At 47.8% G+C, this 23,949-nt stretch overlaps 1 protein-coding gene across 1 annotated transcript in view; it reads left to right on the forward strand.

The window, feature by feature from the left end:
* The window catches only part of LOC144773129 (parapinopsin-like), a 1,885,416-nt gene that overhangs the window by 1,725,721 nt on the left and 135,746 nt on the right, over window positions 1-23,949 (forward strand). The gene's annotated exons all lie outside the window — the stretch shown is intronic.

Here is a 23,949-nt window from a genome sequence, read left to right on the forward strand (position 1 = left end):
GGGTCTATCGTCCTTGCCCTTCCCTTTTGACCCAGCATGCTACCAGGCAGCAGAATGGTCGCATGAAGACCTTACCTCCTTCTCTAGACATTCGGGGGATCGGCAGATGTCCTCGTCGCTGCTCTCCTTGTGTGTGTGCTTGCAGGGCTATTCATCTCTTACTATCTCTTATTTGAGTTTGGGCTAGGCTACTCTGTTCTCTTCTTTTTTTATCAGCACCTCTGCCAATCTGATGGTGTTCATGATTCCAATAGGGGTCTCCCTTCAGGGTCTAATTTGCGCTCCTCTCCGGTCCCCATCACTCTCTCATTCTGTCTAGAAAGTCAGTCACTCTTTATCCAGGTTTCATGCTTTTTGCCATCAACCCACCTATATCAGGGCGGTCAAGTAACACTTCCCTCAGGGCCGTCCTGTTCTGGTGTCTAAATGAATTGAATACAGCCTCGTCATGCTTGGAGTTGGTCAGCATTACCCCTGGGATGCAGGTTTGGGAAAACACCAGTTAGTCTGCTCTCCGATGAGGCTGCTGAGCCAACTCTTAATATCACCTATTGTTAGGCTTATCCTCGCACTGTTTTTCTGAAAACATGAGATCCATTTTCCCACCCCGTCCATCAATGAGGGCAGTTTGGTCTTGAGCCCTTCTTTGTCCATCTAAGTCCATGGTACATAGATGGTCCCTGATGTGCCTTTCTGTAACAGCTGGGATACTTAGGCTTGGATCCACTCCACCAGCTTCTCTCCAACATAGCACTCCCATCTGCTCAGGCATTCCTGCATATAGGGGAAGTGCCTTCTGGGATCTCCCCATATGAACCACATGCTGTCTTCACTGATGGCCATGTCCTGTGGTTCAAATGATCCCACCTCCGGCTAGGATCTATTGTACTTGCTCTTCCTTTCGACCCAGCAGGCTAGCAGATGACAAATGGTCACATGAAGACCACATTTTTTTATCTCTACACTCTCTTTTTAGGGAATGTGAATCCACACGGTTGTGGTCCTGTTCCTGCAGCTTCACTCAGGCTTGAAGAATAATTCACTACTCTCTGGCTCACTAAAATGTTGCTTGAATATGAATTTACCATGAAAGATTGAAAGACAAGTGGTGTGTGGCAAAACAGTACAGTTGGTTTAATTAAACGCAGCGGCTGGGAGAACAGGCAACAGAGTCAGGGTCTGAAGACTGTCACAAAGAACATTGGTTTTATTTCATTTATTAAGTTTCGAAAAGTGTAATAAAATAATTTGTAAATTTTTTTAGAGCAGGAATCTGGGTCTAGTCACGGAGTCATAAATCTGGTCATTTGATGAAAAGCACAGATGGGTCTCAACCATGCGTGGATCTACTGGGTATGTGTTCAGATGTCCTACTTGGGAAGCACATGTTCACTGTGTGTAGTGTGCATGCTGTCTCTGTGCAAATGTTTTTTATTGGGGCTATTCTCCTTAGACCATTGCGGTGTTGCTGCCTTTCTGTGGAATTGATGTGGGTTTTCCTGTTCCTAAGGAACAGGTCCTCTCATCTGTGATATGTCAATCAGTTCTTCAGGCCTAGGTCGCAGGGCCTGGCTGACTACGTGTTTTTGACTCGGGTTGAGGGGTAGGTCATGTGGTGTGAATTCAACAACCGAGATACGAGATTTTTTTTGTATGTACATATATCATGTTGTACCTCGTATTTATCAATATGAGCAGGACCTTCCCTGGGTCCATACCTCCTTTCCTGAGTTGTACAAAGTGCTTCTCAGCGGCTTGTATGTCGCTATCTAGAGTCCTGCGCCCCCCCACCACCTGCTGTATGCATTAGCCCTGAATCACGGTTCTAAATGCATCCAATTCTACTGTCCTCGATGGGGCTGTGTCATGGCTCTCCAGAAAGTAGTGATGGATATGGTCACCCTATTTCTTCCTGAAAACTGGGTCATCAAGGCAGTTGCATTGGAGATGCCAAGTGGGAACTGTTGGTCTGTGGGATGCCCAACAAAGGCCTATGTAGTGGTGTCATGATTTGAAATCACACGCCCTAGATAGTTGGAGTGATGTATGAGGGGAGCTAAGGAAGACGTGCACAAGAAGCAGTCAAGGTGCACATGGAGCCCTTGGGGTACAGAGTAGAATTAATAGAGGTTGTGGAAAAGATTATGGAGTCGCCAGACGTCCACTAGCGACCATTGCTGTAGACAGTTGTGTAGATGTGCTGTTTGTGCATGAGGAGGGTAACTAGGGACGGGGTGGGAGGACCGGTCATAATGAAGATCTAGAGCACAATTGTAATCCCTGCCAAGTATCCATGGAAATGCATTTTTATGAGCAAGAGGAGGACAGGGTGACCCAAACATCAGCCTGCCCTGAGTTAGGAGGGAAAATACTTCCAAGGAGTAAGGGGCGGCCTTTGGGGCGTCCCTCTGGGAGAACATAGCGTTGTACCTTTTACGAGCAGTGTGCATGCCTCGTACATTTAGTGTAAATAGGCGTAATTGGTCTGGTGGAGACTGCATGTTAAATGTGTTACATGGGGTTCACCGTGAGGCTGTGTTATGGTTCTCCAGAAAGTAGTGCTGGATATGGTCGCTCAGTTCCTTCCTGAAAACTGGGTCATCAAGGAAGTTGTGTTGGAAATGCCAAGTGGGAACTGGTGGTCTGGGGGACGCCTAAAAAGGTCTATGTAGTGGTGTAATGACTGAAATCACACGCCCTAGATAGTTGGTGCGAATTGTGAGGGGAGCTAAGGAAGACATGCACAAGAAGCGGTCAAGGTGCACATGGAGCCCTTGGGGTGCAGAGTAGAATGAATAGAGTTTGTGGGAAAGATATTGGCACCACCAGATGTCCACCAGGGTCCATTGTTGTAGACAGTTGTGTAGGTGTGCTGTTTGTGTATGAGTAGGGTAACTAGGGAGGGGATAGTAGGACCGGTCATAATGAAGATGTACAGCACAATTGTAATCCCCGCCAAGTATCGAGGGAAATGCAGTTTTATGAGCAAGAATGGAGGATAGTGTGACCCAAACATCAGCCTGCCCTGAGGGAGGGGTGTAAATACTACCAAGTAGTAAGGAGCGGCCTTTGAGGCATCCCTCTAGGAGATCATACTTGTACCTTTTACAAGCAGTGTGCATGCCTCGCACATTCAGTGTAAGTAGGCGTTAATCTGTCTGGTGGAGACTGCATGTTGAATGTGTTACATGGGGTTCACCGGGAGGCGGGGAGCCTTCACACTGTGCACTGTTACCGTGATTCAGCTCATGGTGCGTGAGTGGGGTTGGTGTTGAGAATCTGACATTTTGTGGCTGAAGTACAGGGATAGGGCAGAGTAAGTAAACAGATGTAACTGAGTAAGTGGAACATGGAGGGCCTACTGTAACTATGGTATGCCCAAACAATGTCATATAAGTAACTCCAAAAAAGTGTGGGGGTGAACAACTGTGGATATGTAGTGCCAAGCCATCAATGCCATGATGGCTGAATTATGAAGGCCCATGGGACCTGCTCTGACCACCAGTGGGGGTAGAGCATCAAAATTCAGAATGGTCTAAGTAGCATAAATGACTTGTAGTGCACTTCCCCATGGGTTCCATCTGAGGGGGTCTAAATAGGTCATTGCATCAGGGTCATAGTTGGAGGGATGGTGAAACAGTGCTGTGGTCTCAGTAGTTGCAATGCAGTGTGGAGAAGACTGTGTGTGGGGTGAGGGGAAAGATAGAGGGAAAGGCAGTGTAGCATTAGCATGAACATGAGACAAGATTTATTAACAAAGCATATCAAAATGCAACTGTTCATCCCAGTCATATAGGAGCATCTGCTGTTTGCAACAGCATTTCAGAGAGCTTGGGAAGCGACGCAGAGAGTCATTAGACAGAAGAGTATCATCATCAGTGGTGAAGAGGTGAGGGCCTTTTTCGTCATCAGCAGTAACATCATTAGGTGCGATGTCCGATGAGCCCAGAGGGCATGTCACCTGTCTTCAATGATTTGTTCAAGATTTTGAGGTGCCGCCGTGAACGATCGTTGGGTGCTCCGAGTACAGGAATGGTTGCACCTCTTTCCTCTCAGTTTAGGCAAAGATTGGGAGGGTCTATTGTGGTAAGCCGCTGAAGGCCGTACTGTTGGTCTACCCAGCCCCAGGGCCTCCTTCAGGTCAGTGAAGAAAAGGGTAGTATTGTTAATAATGATCTTCAAGTGAGCCAGAAAGAGGAGTTAATATTGGACCGCCTGCTGGCACAGATGGCGCTTAATTCCTAGGAAAGGTGCCCTTTGTTGCAAAACTGCTCTGGTATAATCATGGAAAAGTATGATTACTCTAGCCTCTACCCTAAGTACATTGCATGCCGATCCACACCGAAGATGGCCTCCCGATCTTTGAAATGAAGAAGCTTTGCCAGCATTGGTCTTGGAGGAGATCCCAGTAGGGGGTGGTGGGTAGGCACCCGATGTGCTCACTCCAGTGTAACAAAAGGAGTGAGATCTCAGGCAGGGGAGAAGAACTTGAACCAGGTCTCTAGGTACTGGATGGGATCAGGCCTTCAATCCCCTCCCATAGGCCCAATATATGCATGCTACTCCTACGGGATCTGCCCTTGAGGTCATCAGCTGTGTGTTCTAGTTGGTGGTCCCAGTCCTGCAGTTCTTTGATGGCCCATTGGGTGTCCATCACAATCAACTGCAGGGTGGCTAGATGTTTCTCCCAGTCTGACAGCTTGTCATCGTGAAGAAAGCTAAAGTCAGTAGCTAGTTCTTTCAACCATGTCCCCATCGTAATGTGCGATTTCTCTATAGCAGCAAGCACTATGTCCAATTTGTCAGTTGTGGACGCCGGCTGAGAAGGGCCTCCTCGGAGGGTGTCTGGGGTGGCAGTTGGTGGAGTTTCTGACAACTGTGTCTGTGCTAGTGTTGCCACCATGGCAAATTGAATCTGCCTATGCTATGCGACATCAAGGAAGTTTCAGGGGCAGGTGGGGTGGTGAGAAGGAAGGTATGTGCCTTGTTGTGATAGGTTCTAGCTGTAGCGGGGGCCCCAGGCACCACCACAGTAATGCAGACACATGCCCCATTGGGTAGATCGACTCTGGTGGTGATTGTAAAGCTCTCTTATCAGTACCAATATGAACATTATGGTATAAGGCAACAAAGAGATATGTCCTCAAGGAAGGCCGGGTGAAACATGGTTGAAAAGGTAAATATAAAGGTCTTTTCACAAAGCGATTGTTCGGTCCTGTGTCTTGTGGGCCACAGAAGCGTCCAAGAGAGTCAGAGGTGCAAGAAGTGCACACAGTAGAGGTGGATGTCGTGGTGGGCCGGTAGGAGTCCTGCACAATGTAAGGTCCAGGAGGGCTTGAGGCACCCATCCATGGGGCCTGGAGCTCAGAGCCCCAGCCAAATGGAGTTGGGACTACTTCCCCAAATCACTGGTACTGCAGTTCCAGGTGCAGTCTACAATTTGCACTGTCGGTCATACCTCCTTGAGACAAGGCAGATTCTAAGGAACAGCTGATGGGAGACGGGGGTCCAGCCCTGCCTTGTGCCCCAATTGTGATGCCAAAGTGGATGGTTTCACAAAGGGCCTACCCGCATGGGAAGCAAAGAAGGGGAGCCTGAGTGGAGGAGTGCAGTTGACAGTGCATTGAAGCCCTAGGGACCATGCAGAGCCAGCATCAGCAGAGGTGATCCCCCTGTCTCACAAGTGTCCCTATACAAACACTGAGGGCAGGCTGACATAGGCAAGAATCAGCAGTTGCAGGGACGCAGGTTGCTAACAGGCATCGAGAGGTGGCACACTAAGCGTGGGTTGGATGCCGGAGGGCCCCCTGGGATGGTGACTGCCACCCTCATACAAAGAGTTGATTCCTCACTTGTGCATTTTGACAGGATATACTGATACAAGTGTCAAAGGGCACTGAGCTTCCAGGGAGGCCCAAGGATAGAGTGGGTCGACGCTGGCCTAGTGCCTGGGGTGGCCTCGCTATGGCTCCCCTTCAATCCACGCTCAGGCCTCTGGGGTCTCACGTCAAAGCCCATGTCCTTGCAGCACAGCTCCATGAAGGAGGCTGAAGCAGAGCACGGCCAGGCAAGGTTGTAGCAGTGGGGTGGTACTCCTTTGCAATCTTCACCACTTTCCCCTCAGTCTTGGCCCATCCAGCCCAGATCTGCGCCGGCCCCACCATCCACAGTGCCACCTGCGTCTCTTGTGAAAGCCATGACAGGACAGCAGCAAGAGTGGCAATCAATGATAGGGGTCTCAGGCAGTCATCGGCATCCCATGATGCCGTAGACTGGGGTCCCAGGGCTGGTGGAATTTTGATGTGCAGGCTGGCTGACGGAGCTTCAGGGACTGATGGCCGCCATCTTGGCTGGCTCGGCCATGCCCCATTTCATATTTTATATCATATATATAAATTGCGAAACACATACAGGACCAAGCAACCTCTGATGCACATTATGGTGCTATCAAAGTGATTGAGGAATTTCCCATCCAAATGTAATGTAATGTAATATGGACTTATAAAGTGCACTATCACCCCACTGGTATCCTGGTGCTGAGATTATATAGAAGAATGAGGCTAAAGCCAGAGTTCCTTGTTAGGTTTATGGGACTTAACCTATGGCATAGTACAATATATTCCTTATAATACTTGGTAACACAATAACCATTCCCCTATCACTTAAATCTTTATGTTCTTGCTCATTCACATAAGGGAGATAGTCTGGTTGCACATGAAGAATTAAAACAGAATGAGTAGTGCAAAATTGATCGCACCAAAAAGGATTTAGGGCCACATGTATGAGGTTTTGCTGTAGGGCAGTGCTGTGGACCTTCTTGCTGTGCTACCCTTCTGCAAAAGAAAAGGGCAGGAATGTGCCATATCTATCAGATATGGTGCATTCCTGTCCTTTTCTCCTGTCTCGGCACACAATGGGCTGCCGTGCACCAATGCAGGCACCTTTGCACCATGGCCCAAGGGCACCTGCACGGCAGGGATGATTATTTTTGTGCAGGAAGGAAACCCTTCCTGCACAAAAACAATCACACAAGGCTTTTTCTTCTGCCTATGTGTGCTGCAGAAGGCAGTACACACAGAAAAAGGAAAAACGAGGAGAAATAAAGATATTTCTCCTCGTTGTGCCTCCCTAACACCTCCCCTGGGGAGGTATACGTTTTAGCGCTACCTCAGTGTTATGATTTCTTGTAAACCTGGGGCAGTATCAAAAAGCTATGGATGTTGCTGGAATGCCACCAGCAACACCCATTGCACACCTCTTTAATGCAGAAAACTGCGTTAAAGGGAACGATATGTACAAGGCAGCGTTAAACCAACAAAATTGGCTTAGTGCTGCCTTGTAAATATGTAGCAGGCTCCGGCCCCACGGAACATCACAAAAAGTGACATTCTGGCAGTGCAAGGGGCGTCATAAATGAGGCCCTTGGTAATTTATAACAAAAAGAATTACAAACGGTTGAATGAAAGTCAAATTAAAAAATGTTGCAGCTCTGTTTGTGTAGATACATGCACAGACAATCTATGTACCCTGTAATGACATACAGTGCACAAAAAGAGTGGGCTTACATATGTCCTTTTTGTTGGTCACAGTTCATTTTAGAAAAAGAGATGAGAAGGAAAAGCCAGTTCTCCTTTTGGCTGTTTAAACTGCAGCTGTAGCATCACTCTGTGACTTGCCTTTCAGATTTCCTGCTGGCTCTGGCAGAAGGCATTAGCAGCTACACCATTTTGTTATTACAGGCGACTAGAGAAGTCACAACTCAACTGTAATAAGGATATATGAGGCAGGACCACATACAGGGATTGCAGGCTCCCATATAACATACATAGAGACGGGAAACATCCTTTACGAAGCAACTTTTACCACCCAGTGCCTTTACAACGCAGGTTTTTCAACGCAAGTCATTACAACGAATTGCGCTGGGGGGCTCTCTAGGATAGGTAATAGTTTAATTTACTATCCAACACCTTCCCTACTATCCACGGGGACTGGAGTTGGAATAGTAAATTAAACTATTCATTATCCAGCACCCCCCAACGCAAGTCGTTGTAACGACTTGCGTTGAAAAACCTGCGTTGTAAAGGCATGCGTAGTAAAAGCATGCGTTGTAACAACATACATCCCATAGAGACTGACCTCTCATTCCTTATAATTCAATGGTGATAGGAATGAAATATTTCCCTTTGAATTGTTACATTTCATCATCTTTCAAATTGAACTGTTCCAATGAGCAAGGACACAAGCTAAGAATAAAGCAACTTTAGCAGCAGACCTTTTACAGAAAAAAAGATGTTGTGCATACCACTGTGTCCTACAGGGTTACAACCGATGAAGAGATGTTGTCACTAATTGTCACCCATTGATTTGCTGCTCTTTTCATTCCTAGATAATCTCTCATCTTTATAAACCCCAGCATTTGAAAATGTCATCCAAAATATCATGGTTTGCATCTGGTTATCTTGTCTTGGCACGTGTCTGTGCCCAGTGTCTCAAAAATTAGAGAGAAGACAGCAGGGGTTATTATTGTACCTTTAGCCCTTAATACTGACCTTCTGCATAAAAACCTTTGAATTCTACTGATGAGTTATTTCAAAGCAAAACAACAGGGACATTCATGTTAAACTCGCCAGCAGTGCAGCAAATGTTATTTCACAGCATAAAGGTACAACGTGGAATTGTCTTCCACAAAGGACTGGGGTGTCCTACTGGCCACATATGCCTTCACTTCAAAAGCCGTCTCTCTTAGTTGTGGAAATGGAAATTTTAATATCTACCTGCTGTCCTCTTAGCAGTCCTGTTTAAGAGTTTAGGGGGCATATTTACACGGCCCCTGTGCCACAGGATCGTCACTTGTTTTTTACATTCTGCAGCACAAATAGAAGGAGGAAAACACCGCCAATTATTGTTTTTGTGCAGGAAGGTGTCCGTTACTGCACAAAACAAACATCGCTGCAATACAGGCACACTTGCACCATGGTACAAGGGAGTCTGCGTTGACGCTGGGCAGCCAATTTTGTTCCACCGCAGAGAAAAGCACAGGAATGCATGGTATTGCTGTAAGTACGATGCATTCCTACACTTTCCTAAAGACATAGCTCAGCCCAGCAAGATGACTTGCAGTGCCGCACTGTGTCATTTTCTAGTAAATATGCGCCTAGGTGTTGTTTATCACCTTTGATAAATATTAGTACTACAGGGTGCATTATTTATGAGGTTCGATAAATAATACCTATTACAAGTTTGTGGGGTAATACAAGTGGATTTTGGTGTTTAACTCACCGAAATCCGCATTGTACGATAAATACAGTGTGATTATCCCTGTACATTTTTGCCTGGCGAAATGTAATAACAGTTGAGGTATTTAGTACATCTGATAGTTATTTTGAGATATTTAATACATCGATAGTTATTTTGAGGTATTTAAGACATACGATAGTTATCGGATGTTTTAAATACCGTCAGACTCATAATTCTGACCCATGTGTAAACAAGGGTTAACACATAGGTCAGAATATACAGTGGCGTATCGAGGTGGATGGCGGCCCACCTTTGGAATCACTTTTTTGGGGGAGGCCTCAAACGCAAGGTAAGTTGTGTTTTGTCTTTATTCCCTTGCCGCATCACTAAACTCCCCCCAACTCATTGTCGTCTGTAGCCCGTACCCCCGCACCCCCCACCCCCCTTCGCTCGTCATGGGCTTTCGCCAGCCCACACCCTCTTACAGGCACTAGGTGGAAAACTAAGGGAACGCCCCGGGCATCAAAAGCCCTAACTACCCAACTGGGAATATAACAAGCAACTTGTAATCAGGGCCTTAGCATTTCAAAGCAGAATACTTAAATACTACTCAATTTGCATCTCCTTGTGTTGTGTACACTTCAGCAGATTTCGCGGACATGAACACACCTCACACTTCTTCCTGTGGTGCAAGTACCACATTTATGTACTATGTTTACCACGGTGACAAATTCATGAGCATGCACGGTTATGGATGCTTTTGACATACGTCAGTGCCTACGGGCATTGAAAAATATTAATTTAACAGGGAAAGCTGCATTTCAATTGCTGTGTGTATAGACATCTCAAGTAGAGGAGAATCTGTCTTTGCCAATCAAATCATGTAGGACTGAGCGCTTTTGGGTTTCGTTTCCTTAAACACCGTTTAGAGAATGATAGCTTTATTTAAAATAGCGAATGCATGCAAATCCTTAATTTTGAGGGGAAATTTATAAAGTGTGTACAACCTATTCTCAATCATTTCACTCTTTATCCACTTTAACTATCTTTTACTTCAGTCTTTACTCTATCTCTCTCTTAGGAGCATATTATGAAGGGATTTATCTACCCTTTTTTGGCTTTAAAAGCCAAGAAAGCGGAGATAAAATTATCTCCCTATCAGCAACAGGGTGCTAACACGCAAATTCGCATGTTAGCACCCTTTTTCTCTACGCTTCCCCTTGCATCTCTAATGAGATGCAAAGGGGGCGTTCTAGAGAAAAATAATAGGAGAAATGTTGTTAAGCGACATTTCTCCTATTATCAAGGATTTCGCTAACCCTGTTAGTGATAAAAAAAAGCAGCGCTAACCGCGGTTAGCACTGCTTTTTTTACACCTGGAATTTTCCTGACTTAGCCATGATATCCTATGGAAGGTGGATATCATGGCTAAGTTGGTGAGCACCTATCATAAAGCTAACGCCAAACTTCGAGAGATTATCGTTGGTTTTCCAGCCATAATCTCTCATTTGGCAGTTAGCGCGAGGATTTTTATCACTTCTGAGATAAACCTTGCTAATAGCAAGTTATCTCTGCGATAATTTCCGGCGATGCTTAGCGTTAAAAAATTTGTTGCTAAGCATCGTTAGTGATAATTATCGCTTCATCGTTGGTAATATGCCCCTTAGTCCTTTCCTTCTCCTTCGCTATTCTCCTTTGTCCAGCTGTCAGTCCTGCCAATCTTACTCAGCTCTTTCACTTACTTCTTCCATTCACCTGCTATGTCCCTCTCACTCATCATTCTCTCTCTTTTTTTTGCATCTCTCTCTCCACTGTTTCACTCTTTCTTATGGTGTTCTCCCCCCCTTATTTGTCTTCCAGAGTTTTATATAGTTTTATATCATTACATGAGCACCAGTGGCATTACAGACAGCCACATAAAGGAGCCGATTATGATGTGGCCCATAAAGGCTCGGGCCGCATCGTAAAGGGTTGCCACTCAGAAGCCGGCTAGTAATCTCAAGGACTGGCCTTTCGGCCCTTGAGATTATAATGTATGTTTCTGACATGGTTTCAATGCCGGCGAGTCAGACATGGAAACCATGTCAGAAATCGTGTTTGGGGGCCCCCTTTGGTGTACAACCTCGGCAGGGGGCACCTATGGTCCGCCACTGTTGATCCCTGCACCTTGTGGCAGACACCTTGAGGTGCCTGCCAAGGGATACAGAGATGAATAGCACTTCCCATGTCACCATGGGAGCATGCATTATGGCGGATTTACGGCTGTAATGCATGCTCCCATAGTGAACTGTAAGAATGTGACTGGACAGTGTGTCGTCGCATCCTAATGAGGCAGTCAGGACCGCCGATCGGGTGTCAGTCGGTCTCAGGACCGAGTCGATGTCTGGCGGAAGGAATACCACCAACATCAAAATCAGGCCATGATTGTTAGGCACAGAGATTAAGTGATTTGCCCAGAATCACAGGATATTGAGAGACCCTTGCTGAGACTTGGACCTGGTTCCCCAGCATTGAGGTCGACCTCTCTAGCCATTTGGCTATGGCCTCTCTATTGCTCTTCCACTCCCTTGCTCTGCATTCTCTCCCTCTCTTTTTTCTTTCTTCCCATTTACTTTACTACTTTCTTTCTACTATACTTGGTTGGAAACATTGTGCATTGGACTGAGTGACTGCCGCAAAGATCGTTGAGTCAAGACACATGCAGATGATTTGTGAAGGGCCAACTAAGCCAATCATCTATCAGAGGTTGGGAAAATATACATTATTGATATGAAGCATCCATCAGTCCCTTTGTCATTCCCGCTTTCCCCAATCTCTGTTATCTTTCCAGTCCATCTGGCCCTTCCCATCCCTATCACTCTCTCTGCCCTTCAATGCTTCACACTTTCTTTCATTCTCTCTCTCTTTCACTCTCTAATCTTTCTTTCTTGATTTATTGCTTGCCCATGACTTTTTTCTTATTTATGTTAGTCTTTCATCCGTTTCTATAGATTGCAACATTATTCTGTAGGTTCAGAGCCTGTTGCATAGGTTTCTATAATTTCAGTAACATTTGGTTGAGTCTTATTAATATTCTGCTCTCCCTCGCCCTATGTCTCTCCCCGCCTCCACTTACAGCCATGCCTTCCTTCTCCTGTAACTTTTGAACTACCTACCGCCTTGTATTTTTGCTCCATCAGCCCTCCTTTTATATACCCACTAATTGTCTTTTGAAACACTTGAAATGGAACTTCCTCCCTCGCCTTGCCCTCCCTATCTCCCTTCCTTCCTTTCGTTCTTCCTCCCCTCCCTCACTCTCATAGGGGCTTTTTTACAAGCCCCTTGCGCCACCCGTGTGTCACGTTGTGTAACGAGCCGGTGGCGAAACCTGCTGCAGGATATTTACAAGCACACGTAAAGCCACCCTGCATGGCTTTATGTGAGCCTGTAAATATCGCTCCTTTTCACGCAACACTTTGCATGTTAGGGTCGTGACATGGGTACTACTGTGGGTGTTCCCATGTAATACCCAAGTCCACTGATGCATTTCCAGATTTACGAGCAATAGTAAACCTGGAAATGCGTCAGAATGCTACTCCACCACAGGGGTGCCGTCGCGAGGTGCAACGTGGTGAAATGTTTTCATTTCTCCATGTTTTCTTCCTCTTTCAATGCATGCTGAATTCTACAGCATACATTGGAAGAGGAAATCACCTCAATTGTTTGTTTTGGTGCAGGAAGGTGCCCCTTCCTTCACAAAAACAATCTACCACGACGCAGGCTTCCTTGCACCATGGTATAAGGGTACCTGCGCAGGCACATGGAAGCAATTTGAGTGCCAGTGTAAGTAAAAGCACAGAGATGCATTATATTGTTGTAAATATGTTGCATACCTGTGCTTCTAAACTAACGCGACACAGCAAAATGACTCGCGCCACCGCACTGTACTCGTCTCTGGTAAAAATGGCCCTTTGATTCTTCCTCCCTCCCGCCTTCCCCTCTCTCTTTTTCTTTCTGCCCCCACCCTCCCTCCCATCACTCTCTTTAATTCTTCCTAAAATTTTGAGCTGTCTGCCTGTTTTCGTCGCATATTTGTTGCATGGCATTATTCCACCTAAAATTCCTTCTTTTCATATATCCGCAATCTGCTTATTTTCCCTCCTATATTTCCATTCTCCTTTCTCTCTTCCTTCTTGTGTATTATTTTCCATTGGCCTGGAAAATATCCTTCGTCTCTGAAATATGTAAACATTACTGTTGTAGAAAGCATACACATAATCTTGTGTACTCTTACATCAGAAGAAAACCATACATTTCATTTGATTATTTTTCAAAGAAAGCGTTTGTGAAAATAATTTAATCTCCACACGTTTTCCAATTTCAGGAAGAACCGCAAATTGAAGGTAATATGTAGAACATTTCCAACACTAATGGCAGCCACTCCACGAGTTTTTGCTTCGCTCTGAGCCGTTTTGAAGGCTGGCAAGGCATAATCATCATAAGAGAAGTGGGTGATGTTTAACGAGGACAAGTTGTTCAGCAAAAGAACAGATTTTGTGACTCAGTTTCAGTTTCAGTTTGTATGTGTGAGGAAAGTCAGGAAAATGGTCAGGCGATTTAGTCGATGTTTCTTAAGTAATTTTGCCCGGCGCTAAACGCCTCTAATACCATACGAAGTTTATCAAATAAAGAGGCAGGCGCTGGAGGCAGGAAGACAGGAAACAAGTTTTATTCCGACGGAGCAGAACACATCAGATCGGACAACAAGGTATCGTCTCGAGGTGCTCTCTAACAGCCTCTCTGAGGCTTGGCCTTTTATACACTGGTTTACGACATGTGACCACTCTTTATTACAATAAAGACATTGTGAAGTAATGGAAAAAGACATCCCCGGTACCCCCCCCAGTTCCGGCTCATTCCAACACGTGGCTACAGTAGTGGTCCTCACCCCCCCATACAATAGGAGGGGGCTATCACGCAGCTGAGTGTTCCGCCGATTCCTTTGGAATGTGTGCGCCTGATCGGATCTCAGGGGGTGGGGAGGTCATGATCAATAGTAGCTCCTTTGAAGAGGGGCGAGTGCATACAGTAGTGGACAATAAACTGTATCCTCAGGCTAAGGGATGACCAGCGGTCCGTGCAGACAATCGGGCTCAGAGGAAGGGGTCATCAAAGGAGAGATATTCATGAAGGGATGACCAGCGGTCCGTGTGGACAATCGAGCGTAGAGGAAGGGTTTATCAACAGAGGGGTATTCATGGAAGGAAAGGAGGTGTTGGTCAGGCGCGGGGTGTGATTTCCAGAGACAGACTCATGCGGAAGGGGAGGGTTCATGACTTGTGCATGTGAGAGCGGGGGCAGCCAGGGTGCATGGGGGATGCTTGCAGGGTCAGGGAAGTGCGCTGATGATCGATCGTGAACAGGGAGACCATGGTACCTAAAATGGCTGTCTTGTATGTTCATACGTGAGTCTGAGGATTGGGCAAGATGGCGCAGATGATGTTCAGTTCACGAACTAAAATTCCACAGTCCTCCCTTTTAACATGTATCGCCAGCTTGTCAATTCAGATCTATCCCCATAAGACCACGTATTTCTATCTCATAGAGGGGACTCATGTGTTCAGTTCTAAAGTTCAAAGTCTTAGGGCACATACAGTTAGAAATGAGTGAACACAAAGGTGGCAAACATTGTATACCTAAGCAACACCCACACAGTATCACGACAGGTATCAATATAAATGTAAACAACCTCCATCCCCAGTCCTTCAAAGTGTCCCAAAACCAGCTTCCAAGCGACCATCCTTCTTGCTCCTGGTGAACCTCTGAGGATAGTCTGTGGAGGTGTTCGATTGCTTTGTAAACTGAAGGCGAGTTATCTAGCACGTAGGTGCAACAGCTGGAGCCGATGATGCGGCATTCTCCTCCACGGTCGGCCAGAACCACATCTAGAACAAGGCGGTTTTGAAGAGCCACTAGGCGGACCGCCAGGAGCTCAGCCGTGTTGTTAGCAAGGATGCCAGCCGTGATGTTAATGGTTGTTTCTACTGCCTGAGTCAGGTGTCGGATAGCGCGGCTATTTGCCATTGGGCCCCACAGAGGAACAAGTCCCTTCACCGTATCCAGGAACTGTGCTCCGGTGGAGTCGGCTTGTCCAATGTCTCCGGCGCGCCTTTGCCGGTGATGGTAGGATGGGGCCACATACGTGGGGGGAAGAATGAAGGCGATGTAGCACGTACCCTCCAACCTTTCGGGAGCCAAGTGTAAGCTTTGATGCCACAAACAAAGTACATATTCGGAGAAGCAACAAAGGAGGGGGGATCAACTGAGACCAATGTCCTGGTGATGTGGCAGGAACTGTGACCCACCAGCTGTGTTCCCTGGCCTTCGAGGCACACGAGACCTGTCACATTGATGACAGACAAGGCCACAGTCAGAGTGGCAGCCGTTCGCTTCCGTAGGTGGGAGAAGGTGGATCTAGCTGGATTGTGGAGCACTTGCATTTCAACTCGTTCTTTGGCAGGGATGTTCATATGGAAGGAGGAACCTGAGGTCACAGGACAAAAGGGGGACGTCCTTCCTGTTTTGTTCAGCCAGAACCCATAGTAGAAGTGTGACACTGTTTGACCAGAAGCGGCGTTGTCCTTGTGGCTTTCCTGCAGGAGGATCAACCAGGCGAGGCAGGAGCCGTGAACTGAGAAAGGAGAAGGGATGAAGGGGATGGAGTGTCCAGTGGCATGCGGGAGCAACCCGCAGATCCAGCAGTTCGTGGCATTTGCAGCAAGGTTGTGCTGGTGCAATAGTTGCACGAAGGAATTGTTCCAGAACTCCTTACGCCTTTCTCGGAGCTGAGGCGAAAGGGAGATCAGGTGATGCTCTTTCATGGTGGTTGGCTGTGCAGTGGTCAGCAATATCTGATGAGCGGGTGTGCTGTCCTCCAAGATCCAGAAGGAGGTCATGAGGAGGAAGCAAAGGAGGAAGAGAATGAAAAAGGCGATTGTCTTTGATTTGTGCAAATTGTCAGCCTTTGGGTTCCTGTAGTGGGTATTTCCAATTGCGCCCATCATCTTCTTATCTGGCGCTTCCATCATCTTCTTATCTGGTGCTTCCATCATCTTCAAGGTGCTCGGTAGTGGGCAGAACCACAGACTTTGTTTAGCTTCTCTCTGGGTAACCCTTGGTTGTTTTAGGCCACCGTTCTGAGATTTTAACTTAGTCCGTGGTCTACTTAGCCGAAGCTCCCTCCTTTCGACGCAGGAAATACCCTTCCCGGGATGGCACAGTGGGATCAGAGAATTTTGCAAGTTCAAGTGCCTCGGTATCAGGATAGCAGTTCAGTGATGGCCGGTCTTTGTTCAGGAGCTCTTCTTGGGTGTCGACGTTTTCTGTCGTGGCCAGGGTCGAGGAGACCTTCTTGCAGTGGTGTGCGTGCAGCCAGTGCCTTCTCCCCTCTACTCGAAGAGCCGTCCGAGTGGTGATCAGTACTTGCCAGGGGCCCGTCCACCGGGGTTCCAGACTCTTTGCCCGTTGAAAATTCCGGACTAAAACGTAATCTCCCGGTTGGATATCGTGACCGGGACCCCTGGAAGCATCAGGGATGGCCTGCTGCACCTGTTGATGAATGACAGACAACGTTTTAGTTAACTTGTATAAATAATCTGACAGCAGGACGTCGAGGACGTCGTGAATGGATGTTGGTTTGGGGGCAGTCCAGAGATTCATTGGTCGCCCAAACACAACCTCGTAGGGGGTCAGGTGGTGCCTTGTGGGAGTGGAGCACATCGATAGCAATGCCAGTGGGAGGGCATCTGGCCACTTAAGTCCTGTGGTGGCCACTATTTTTGACAGTTTCAGTTTCAGTGTAGCATTGTGTCGCTCAACTAGGCCAGCGGATTGGGGGTGGAAGACCGCATGGAACCTCTGTTTTACCCCCAGCCCCTTCAAGATTCGCTGGATAACTTCAGCTATGAAGTGGGGGCCATTGTCGCTCCATAAAATTCGACAAAGGCCGTAGCGAGGGAAAAACTCTTTCAGTAGTACTTTGGCAGTAGTCATGGCAGTGTTATCACGGGTTGGATAGGCTTCCACCCATTTGCTGAAGGCGCATACAATGACTAATACGTACTTTAAGCCTTGGCATCTCTCCAGCTGGATGTAATCCATCTGGAGGACCTCAAAGGGATGGTCGGGGATCCCAAACCCTCCCCGGGGTACTACAGTTCCTTTCCCGGGGTTGTGTTGTAGGCAGATAAGGCACTGCTGGACCAGGCGTTTGGCTGAGTCGGGGATTTTGTTGTTGTGCCAGACTTTGGAAATGAGTTCAATCATGGGGGCAGAACCTATGTGTGCAGGAGAGTGTGCCATAGTCAGTATAGGAATCAAGTATGAGTCAGGCAGCAACCATTTGTTTGTGTCTTTTGTCCGCCAGCGGCCGTCATCGTCCTTTAGACCCACCCGTGCCCATTCAGTCAGTTCGTGAGGTGTGCTGTTCGACTGGATGTCCCTAATCGTTTCCCTAGCGTCAGTCCATTTTTCTGCTTGTGACCTGGTCACATATATGCGTGTCATCGTCCTATTCTCAGCTGTGGTTCGGGCAGTGATGTCGGCCAGTGCGTTTCCCTGTCCAACTAAGTCCGTCACCTTTTTGTGTGCCTGGCATTTGATCACTGCTAGTCGTTTGGGGAGGAGAACTGCTTCAATCAGGGCGGAGACTAGATCTCCGTGAAGGATGGGCGTGCCGTGGGACGTCAGGAATCCCCTTTCCCTCCACAAGAGCCCAAAATGATGAACCACCCCGAAGGCATATTGGCTGTCCGTGTAAATGTTCGCTGTGGTTCCTGCTGCTATGATACATGCTCGTGTGAGGGCAATTAGCTCTGCCGCCTGTGCGGATCGTTGCGTAATGCGGGCTGTTTCAACTACTGTTTGGGCTGTCGTCACCGCATAGGCAGCTGAAGTGGTGCCGTCTGGGAGTTTGATACAAGAGCCGTCTACCCATAGTTCTCCATCAGGGTCTGTAAAAGCAATGTCTCGGAGGTCAATTCTACTCCTAGTCTGTTCGTCCGTGAGGGTCACACAGTCGTGTATAGGGGGCACATCGGGGTCATTTTCAGGCAAGGGCAACAGTGTAGCAGGGTTCAAAGTTGTGCATCGCTTCAGAGTGATGTGGGGTGCAAGTAGTGTCAATTCGTACCCCGTCAGTCGTGCACTAGTCAGGTGTTGGGTCTTGGTCTGGTTCAAAAGGGTGTCAACTGCGTGGGGTACTAACACCGTGAGAGAGTTCGAAAGTACGATTCCCTCACTCTGACGGATAGAGACAGCAGCGGCGGCTACCGCTCGAAGGCAGGCAGGCAAAGCTCTGGCGACTGGGTCAAGGGTGGCAGAGAAGTAGGCACATGGGCGTTGTTTGGAGCCAATGGGCTGAGTTAGAACAGACAATGCGCATCCCTCCCTTTCGTGAGTGAAGAGGGAGAAGGGCTTGGAGTAATCTGGTGTTCCTAGGACGGGTGCCGAGCAAAGGGCATCCCGCAACTCCTTAAAGGACGCTTGGCATTCGGGGGTCCATGGGAGTGGGAAGGGAACATCTTTGGCCAACAGGGAAAGTAGGGGCTTTATAATGAGACTGAAATTTGGTAACCATTGTCGGCAAAAAGAGGTAAGGCCCACCAATGAACGGACTTGCTTCTGTGTTTTTGGGATGGGGGTGTCTAGGATGGTTTGGATTCGGTCGGGCGTAAGTTTCCTCCCTTCTTTGGACAGGAGATGGCCTAGGTATGTCACTTGAGGCTGGCAGAACTGCAGTTTCTTTTTGGAGACTTTGTGGCCATTCTCCGCAAGAAAGTGCAAGAGTTGGACAGTGGCCGTGATTGCAAGTGGAGTGGTGTCGGCCACCAAAAGGATATCATCGACATATTGGATCAACACCACTCCATCTGGTAGCTGGACGACGTCCAGCTGTCTTTTGAGAGCCTGGCTGTAGATGCTGGGACTTTCAGTGTAGCCCTGGGGAGCTCTACAAAATCGGTACGAACGGTTTTTTAAGGTGAAGCCGAAGAGATAACGGCTGTCTGGATGGATGGGGATAGAGAAAAATGCATTCTTGAGATCAATAACGGTGAAGGTGGTGGCAGTGGACGGGATGAGGGTCAGAATGGTGGTGATGTCTGAGACTACGGGGTACTGTGGTACCACCACTTTGTTGACTTCTCGCAGGTCGATGATGAAGCGGTACGCTTTCTCATCTCCCTCACCTTGCTTCTTAACAATGGGTAGGATAGGGCTGTTGCAGACATTACTAACCACTTCCTCTACCACTCCTGCATCTACCAGGGACTGAATAATCGCTACCAATGCCTTCTCGCCTTCGGGCGATATCCGGTACTGTGGGAGTTTCGGGAGTATTGCGTCTGGTCGAACAGTTATGTGCACAGGGTCGATCATCATTCGTCCTACATCTGAGTCGTTTCTGGCCCATAGGTATAGGGGTAGGGTGTCGAGCAAGGATGGATCAGCATCAGTTATAGAGTACATATGTCGTGCGGGGCGGGATCTGGACATGCTCGGGTTGTTGTACAGGATGACTCGGACTCCATCTGGGGAACACCTAATAGTGGCTCGGAAATGTTTTAGTAAATCAATACCCATAATGGCGTCAGGGGAGTTGGAGGAGAGCAGAAATGTTGTGTCAGTGGGGTTGTTTCCTAGGTCAAAGGAGATAGGTACAGACAGGGGATTAGTGGAGGACGTTCCATCGAAACCTATCGATGTAATGTGTGAGCCAGACAAGGGTGCCCTTGGAATCAGTCGCTTTGATAATACACTACGTGTCGCTACAGTGTCTACCAAGAATGGAGACTTTGTACCCAGGACCTTAGTGGTGACGTAAGGACCTTGCTGGTCAACACAGAGCTCGACTGGATCCCTCCCTTGCCCCTGGCAGTCCTATGCGAAGTCGGGAGTGTTCTCACTGTCAGATAGTTGGTACTGGTTCTGTCGGGGACGGTCAAATGTGTTCGATCTTCCTGGTCTGTCGCTGTTGGTGTCGTTCGCGTACCCCAGTCCCTGTCCTCTAGTCCTTGGGCCATTCGTCATGTCCCATTTCTTTATTTTTAATAAGTTCCACAAGAGCCGGACATTGAGACTTCCAATGCCCGAATCCTCTGCAAAATGCACACTGATTATCTTCTATGTCCCTACGTCCAGAGTAGGGAGTGGATGTGCGGTCCTTTGGGGGTGGATTTCTAGGGGTAATTGATTGGTAGCTCCCCTTGTGTAGTTCTTTCCCGACTGCCACCCCTTGTATCTGGGCTATCATCACCCTTTCCTTCAAATCTTTCTTCTTTTTCTCGGTTGCCCTATCATTCTCATTCCTTTGGTGTTCGTAGTACTGAGCCATTTGGAGGATAGCGGCGGGTTTGGAGGCCCCCCAACTACTCTCGCTCGTTTGTAACTTTTCGGAAACCTCTCGTGACAGACCCTTTACGTAGTTTTGCACAAATAGGTGTTGTCCGGTTGCGGTGGTCATGTCTTGGCCACTGTAGTCGGAGAACACCGTTTCAAATCGGGAGAAGTATTCTGATACGTCTTCCTGGGGTTTCTGACTGCAAGCCGTGACTATTGACCAATCTACCTTTTTCTCTGGGATCAAGGTTTTTAGCTTCTGAACTATTTTGTCCGGAAGTTCCAGTATGTCCTTTATCGGTTTCCTTCCGGGCTCTCGTCGTCTATCTAGCTCACTGAGTTGATTCCAGGTATGTCCGAACAGATCTGTGTGTTCGGCTTTCCGGATTTGCTTCCACACGTCAGCCGGCAGACATAACCCGAAAAACAAATCAATGTCTGCTAGAGTCATTATCGTTGAGCCCAAGGCTGTGCCTAATTCGGTGTAAAATGCTGTCGGGTTCTTCCTTAAATCAGGCAGGGTTTGCCTAAAGGTTAAAATATCTTGTCGATCCCATGGTTGGTAGACCCAATTGTACACAACCCTTCCTTTTGCATCTGCGTGGTTGATATCGTCGTTTGTTCCCTGACCTCTTGGGGGAACCCAGTGGGGGGCGGCTTCTCTGATAGGCATCATAGTGTTGGCTACTTCTAATGGGGACTCAGCCGTTTCAGGGACTGTGATCTTAACTTCTGGTTTCTGTTCCGTGAGGTGGCGGAAGACTTCAAGCGTTTGCATGAAGAGGTCCGTCACATCGCGTTCAGTCCCATCTCCAACATCGACCTTTCTATATAGGGCCGTTAGCTTAGCAGGACCCTTATTTTGATACCTATCCTCATATGCGTTCAGGGTGTGGTAGCTGAACCGTAAAATGAAATGCCGTCTGTGGCTACCGGCATGTGAATTGTGCATATCCATCGTATATTCTTCGCTCTCTTTCCGTTCTACCAGTGTCTTTGCTATCTTGTCAATCCCATCCCGCTCATCTTTGCTCAACCTGTTTGGTCTGGCCGTTAGCTGCTTGCTAGTCTCGAGTTCATCTGATGTTGTTACCAAGGTGGCTGGTGCGAAGGCCGTAAGAGCCGGGGCACTAGCGCCAGAGTCACCCTCGCCCGCACTCAGAACTGGTAGGTGCTGTGCCAGAGGCTGGCAGGGGGCATAAGGAGGGGGCATGTAGATAATCGGAGGACCTAGCAGTAACTCGTTGTTTGCCCGTTGTTTGGAGGGCATCTCTGGGTAGAGCGTAGAGGGGGTCCTAACAGGGCATTGGCCTGTCGACCCTGATTCTTGCGTTTGTCTAACTTCCTCTCTCCTTCTTATTTCTTCATCTAGTTCCTTAGCGGCCAGGTGGGCTGCCTTTCGTAACTCTTTGCCTATTCTTGCTTCTTCTCTTTTCCTTCGTTGCTCTGCTTCTTTGCGCCACATGCCGATACTATCGAGCATGGTGGGTGTTGCCCTATTTATTCTAACAGCTGCTTCTAGCGCTTTTATTTTATGATCATCAAAGGAACCTATCAGTGGCCACTGACTTTCGGGATCCTTTTTTGTATATTTATGCCATAACTTACTATAAGCTATAGCGACTAGTCCTTGTTTAGTGAACATGTCCTTATTAGGGGTGCCTTCCAATGGAGCTGGATGGTTCATCTCTAATAAGCGGTCCGCGTTGTACCAACTACCAATCAGTGGGGAGAAGACAGGCATGACAGATTACAACGGGGGACAAAGGTCCGCACTACCTATCTTTCACTATTTGCAAAGACTAGACAGAATATTGCTATTCTACGTTATTTGCAAGCAGAGAACCTCAAAAGAACTATACCCCAAACAATCTATGTTCGGACAATCAATCAGTGGGGAGAAAAATAGGTACGGCAGATTACAATGGGGGACAAAAGTCCGCGTTACCTACCCTTCACTATCCGCAAAGGAAGATAGAATATTCCTATTCCTCCCCGTTTGCAGGCAGCGAATATCTCAAAGAGCGACAAAGCAAATACTAGTATTTCAATCAATCAAACAATCAATCAATTCGCAATTCGTCGTGTATCACGACCTTACCCGGACCGCATGGACAGTTTCTTGTCTTCCGCCTTCAGCGCCCGATCGTCCTCTACTCTCTGCTGCTACCGCGGCACTCCTGATGGTTCCCAGTCAGGACCGTAGATCACTCGGGAGAGGTCTGCTTGGAACCAGTGAAGTTCGGATGATCGGCTGTCAGACGAGGGTATCGGACAGGAGCTCTCCCGATCGTTGCAGTCGTTCACTCTGTCGTCTGGACCTCTCCCACTGGATCCACGTGTCGCTGATGGGCCCCACACTTGGGACTCCAATTGAGGAAAGTCAGGAAAATGGTCAGGCGATTTAGTCGATGTTTCTTAAGTAATTTTGCCTGGCGCTAAACGCCTCTAATACCATACGAAGTTTATCAAATAAAGAGGCAGGCGCTGGAGGCAGGAAGACAGGAAACAAGTTTTATTCCGACGGAGCAGAACACATCAGATCGGACAACAAGGTATCGTCTCGAGGTGCTCTCTAACAGCCTCTCTGAGGCTTGGCCTTTTATACACTGGTTTACGACATGTGACCACTCTTTATTACAATAAAGACATTGTGAAGTAATGGAAAAAGACATCCCCGGTACCCCCCCCCCAGTTCCGGCTCATTCCAACACGTGGCTACAGTAGAGGTCCTCACCCCCCATACAATAGGAGGGGGCTATCACGCAGCTGAGTGTTCCGCCGATTCCTTTGGAATGTGTGCGCCTGATCGGATCTCAGGGGGTGGGGCGGTCATAATCAATAGTAGCTCCTTTGAAGAGGGGCGAGTGCATACAGTAGTGGACAATAAACTGTATCCTCAGGCTAAGGGATGACCAGCGGTCCGTGCAGACAATCGGGCTCAGAGGAAGGGGTCATCAAAGGAGAGATATTCATGAAGGGATGACCAGCGGTCCGTGTGGACAATCGAGCGTAGAGGAAGGGTTTATCAACAGAGGGGTATTCATGGAAGGAAAGGAGGTGTTGGTCAGGCGCGGGGTGTGATTTCCAGAGACAGAGTCATGCGGAAGGGGAGGGTTCATGACTTGTGCATGTGAGAGCGGGGGCAGCCAGGGTGCATGGGGGATGCTTGCAGGGTCAGGGAAGTGCGCTGATGATCGATCGTGAACAGGGAGACCATGGTACCTAAAATGGCTGTCGTGTATGTTCATACGTGAGTCTGAGGAATGGGCAAGATGGCGCAGATGATGTTCAGTTCACGAACTAAAATTCCACATGTGTATGGTCCCTTTGCAT

Source organism: Lissotriton helveticus, chromosome 8 (assembly GCF_964261635.1).
Source record: "Lissotriton helveticus chromosome 8, aLisHel1.1, whole genome shotgun sequence".
NCBI lineage: Eukaryota > Metazoa > Chordata > Amphibia > Caudata > Salamandridae > Lissotriton > Lissotriton helveticus.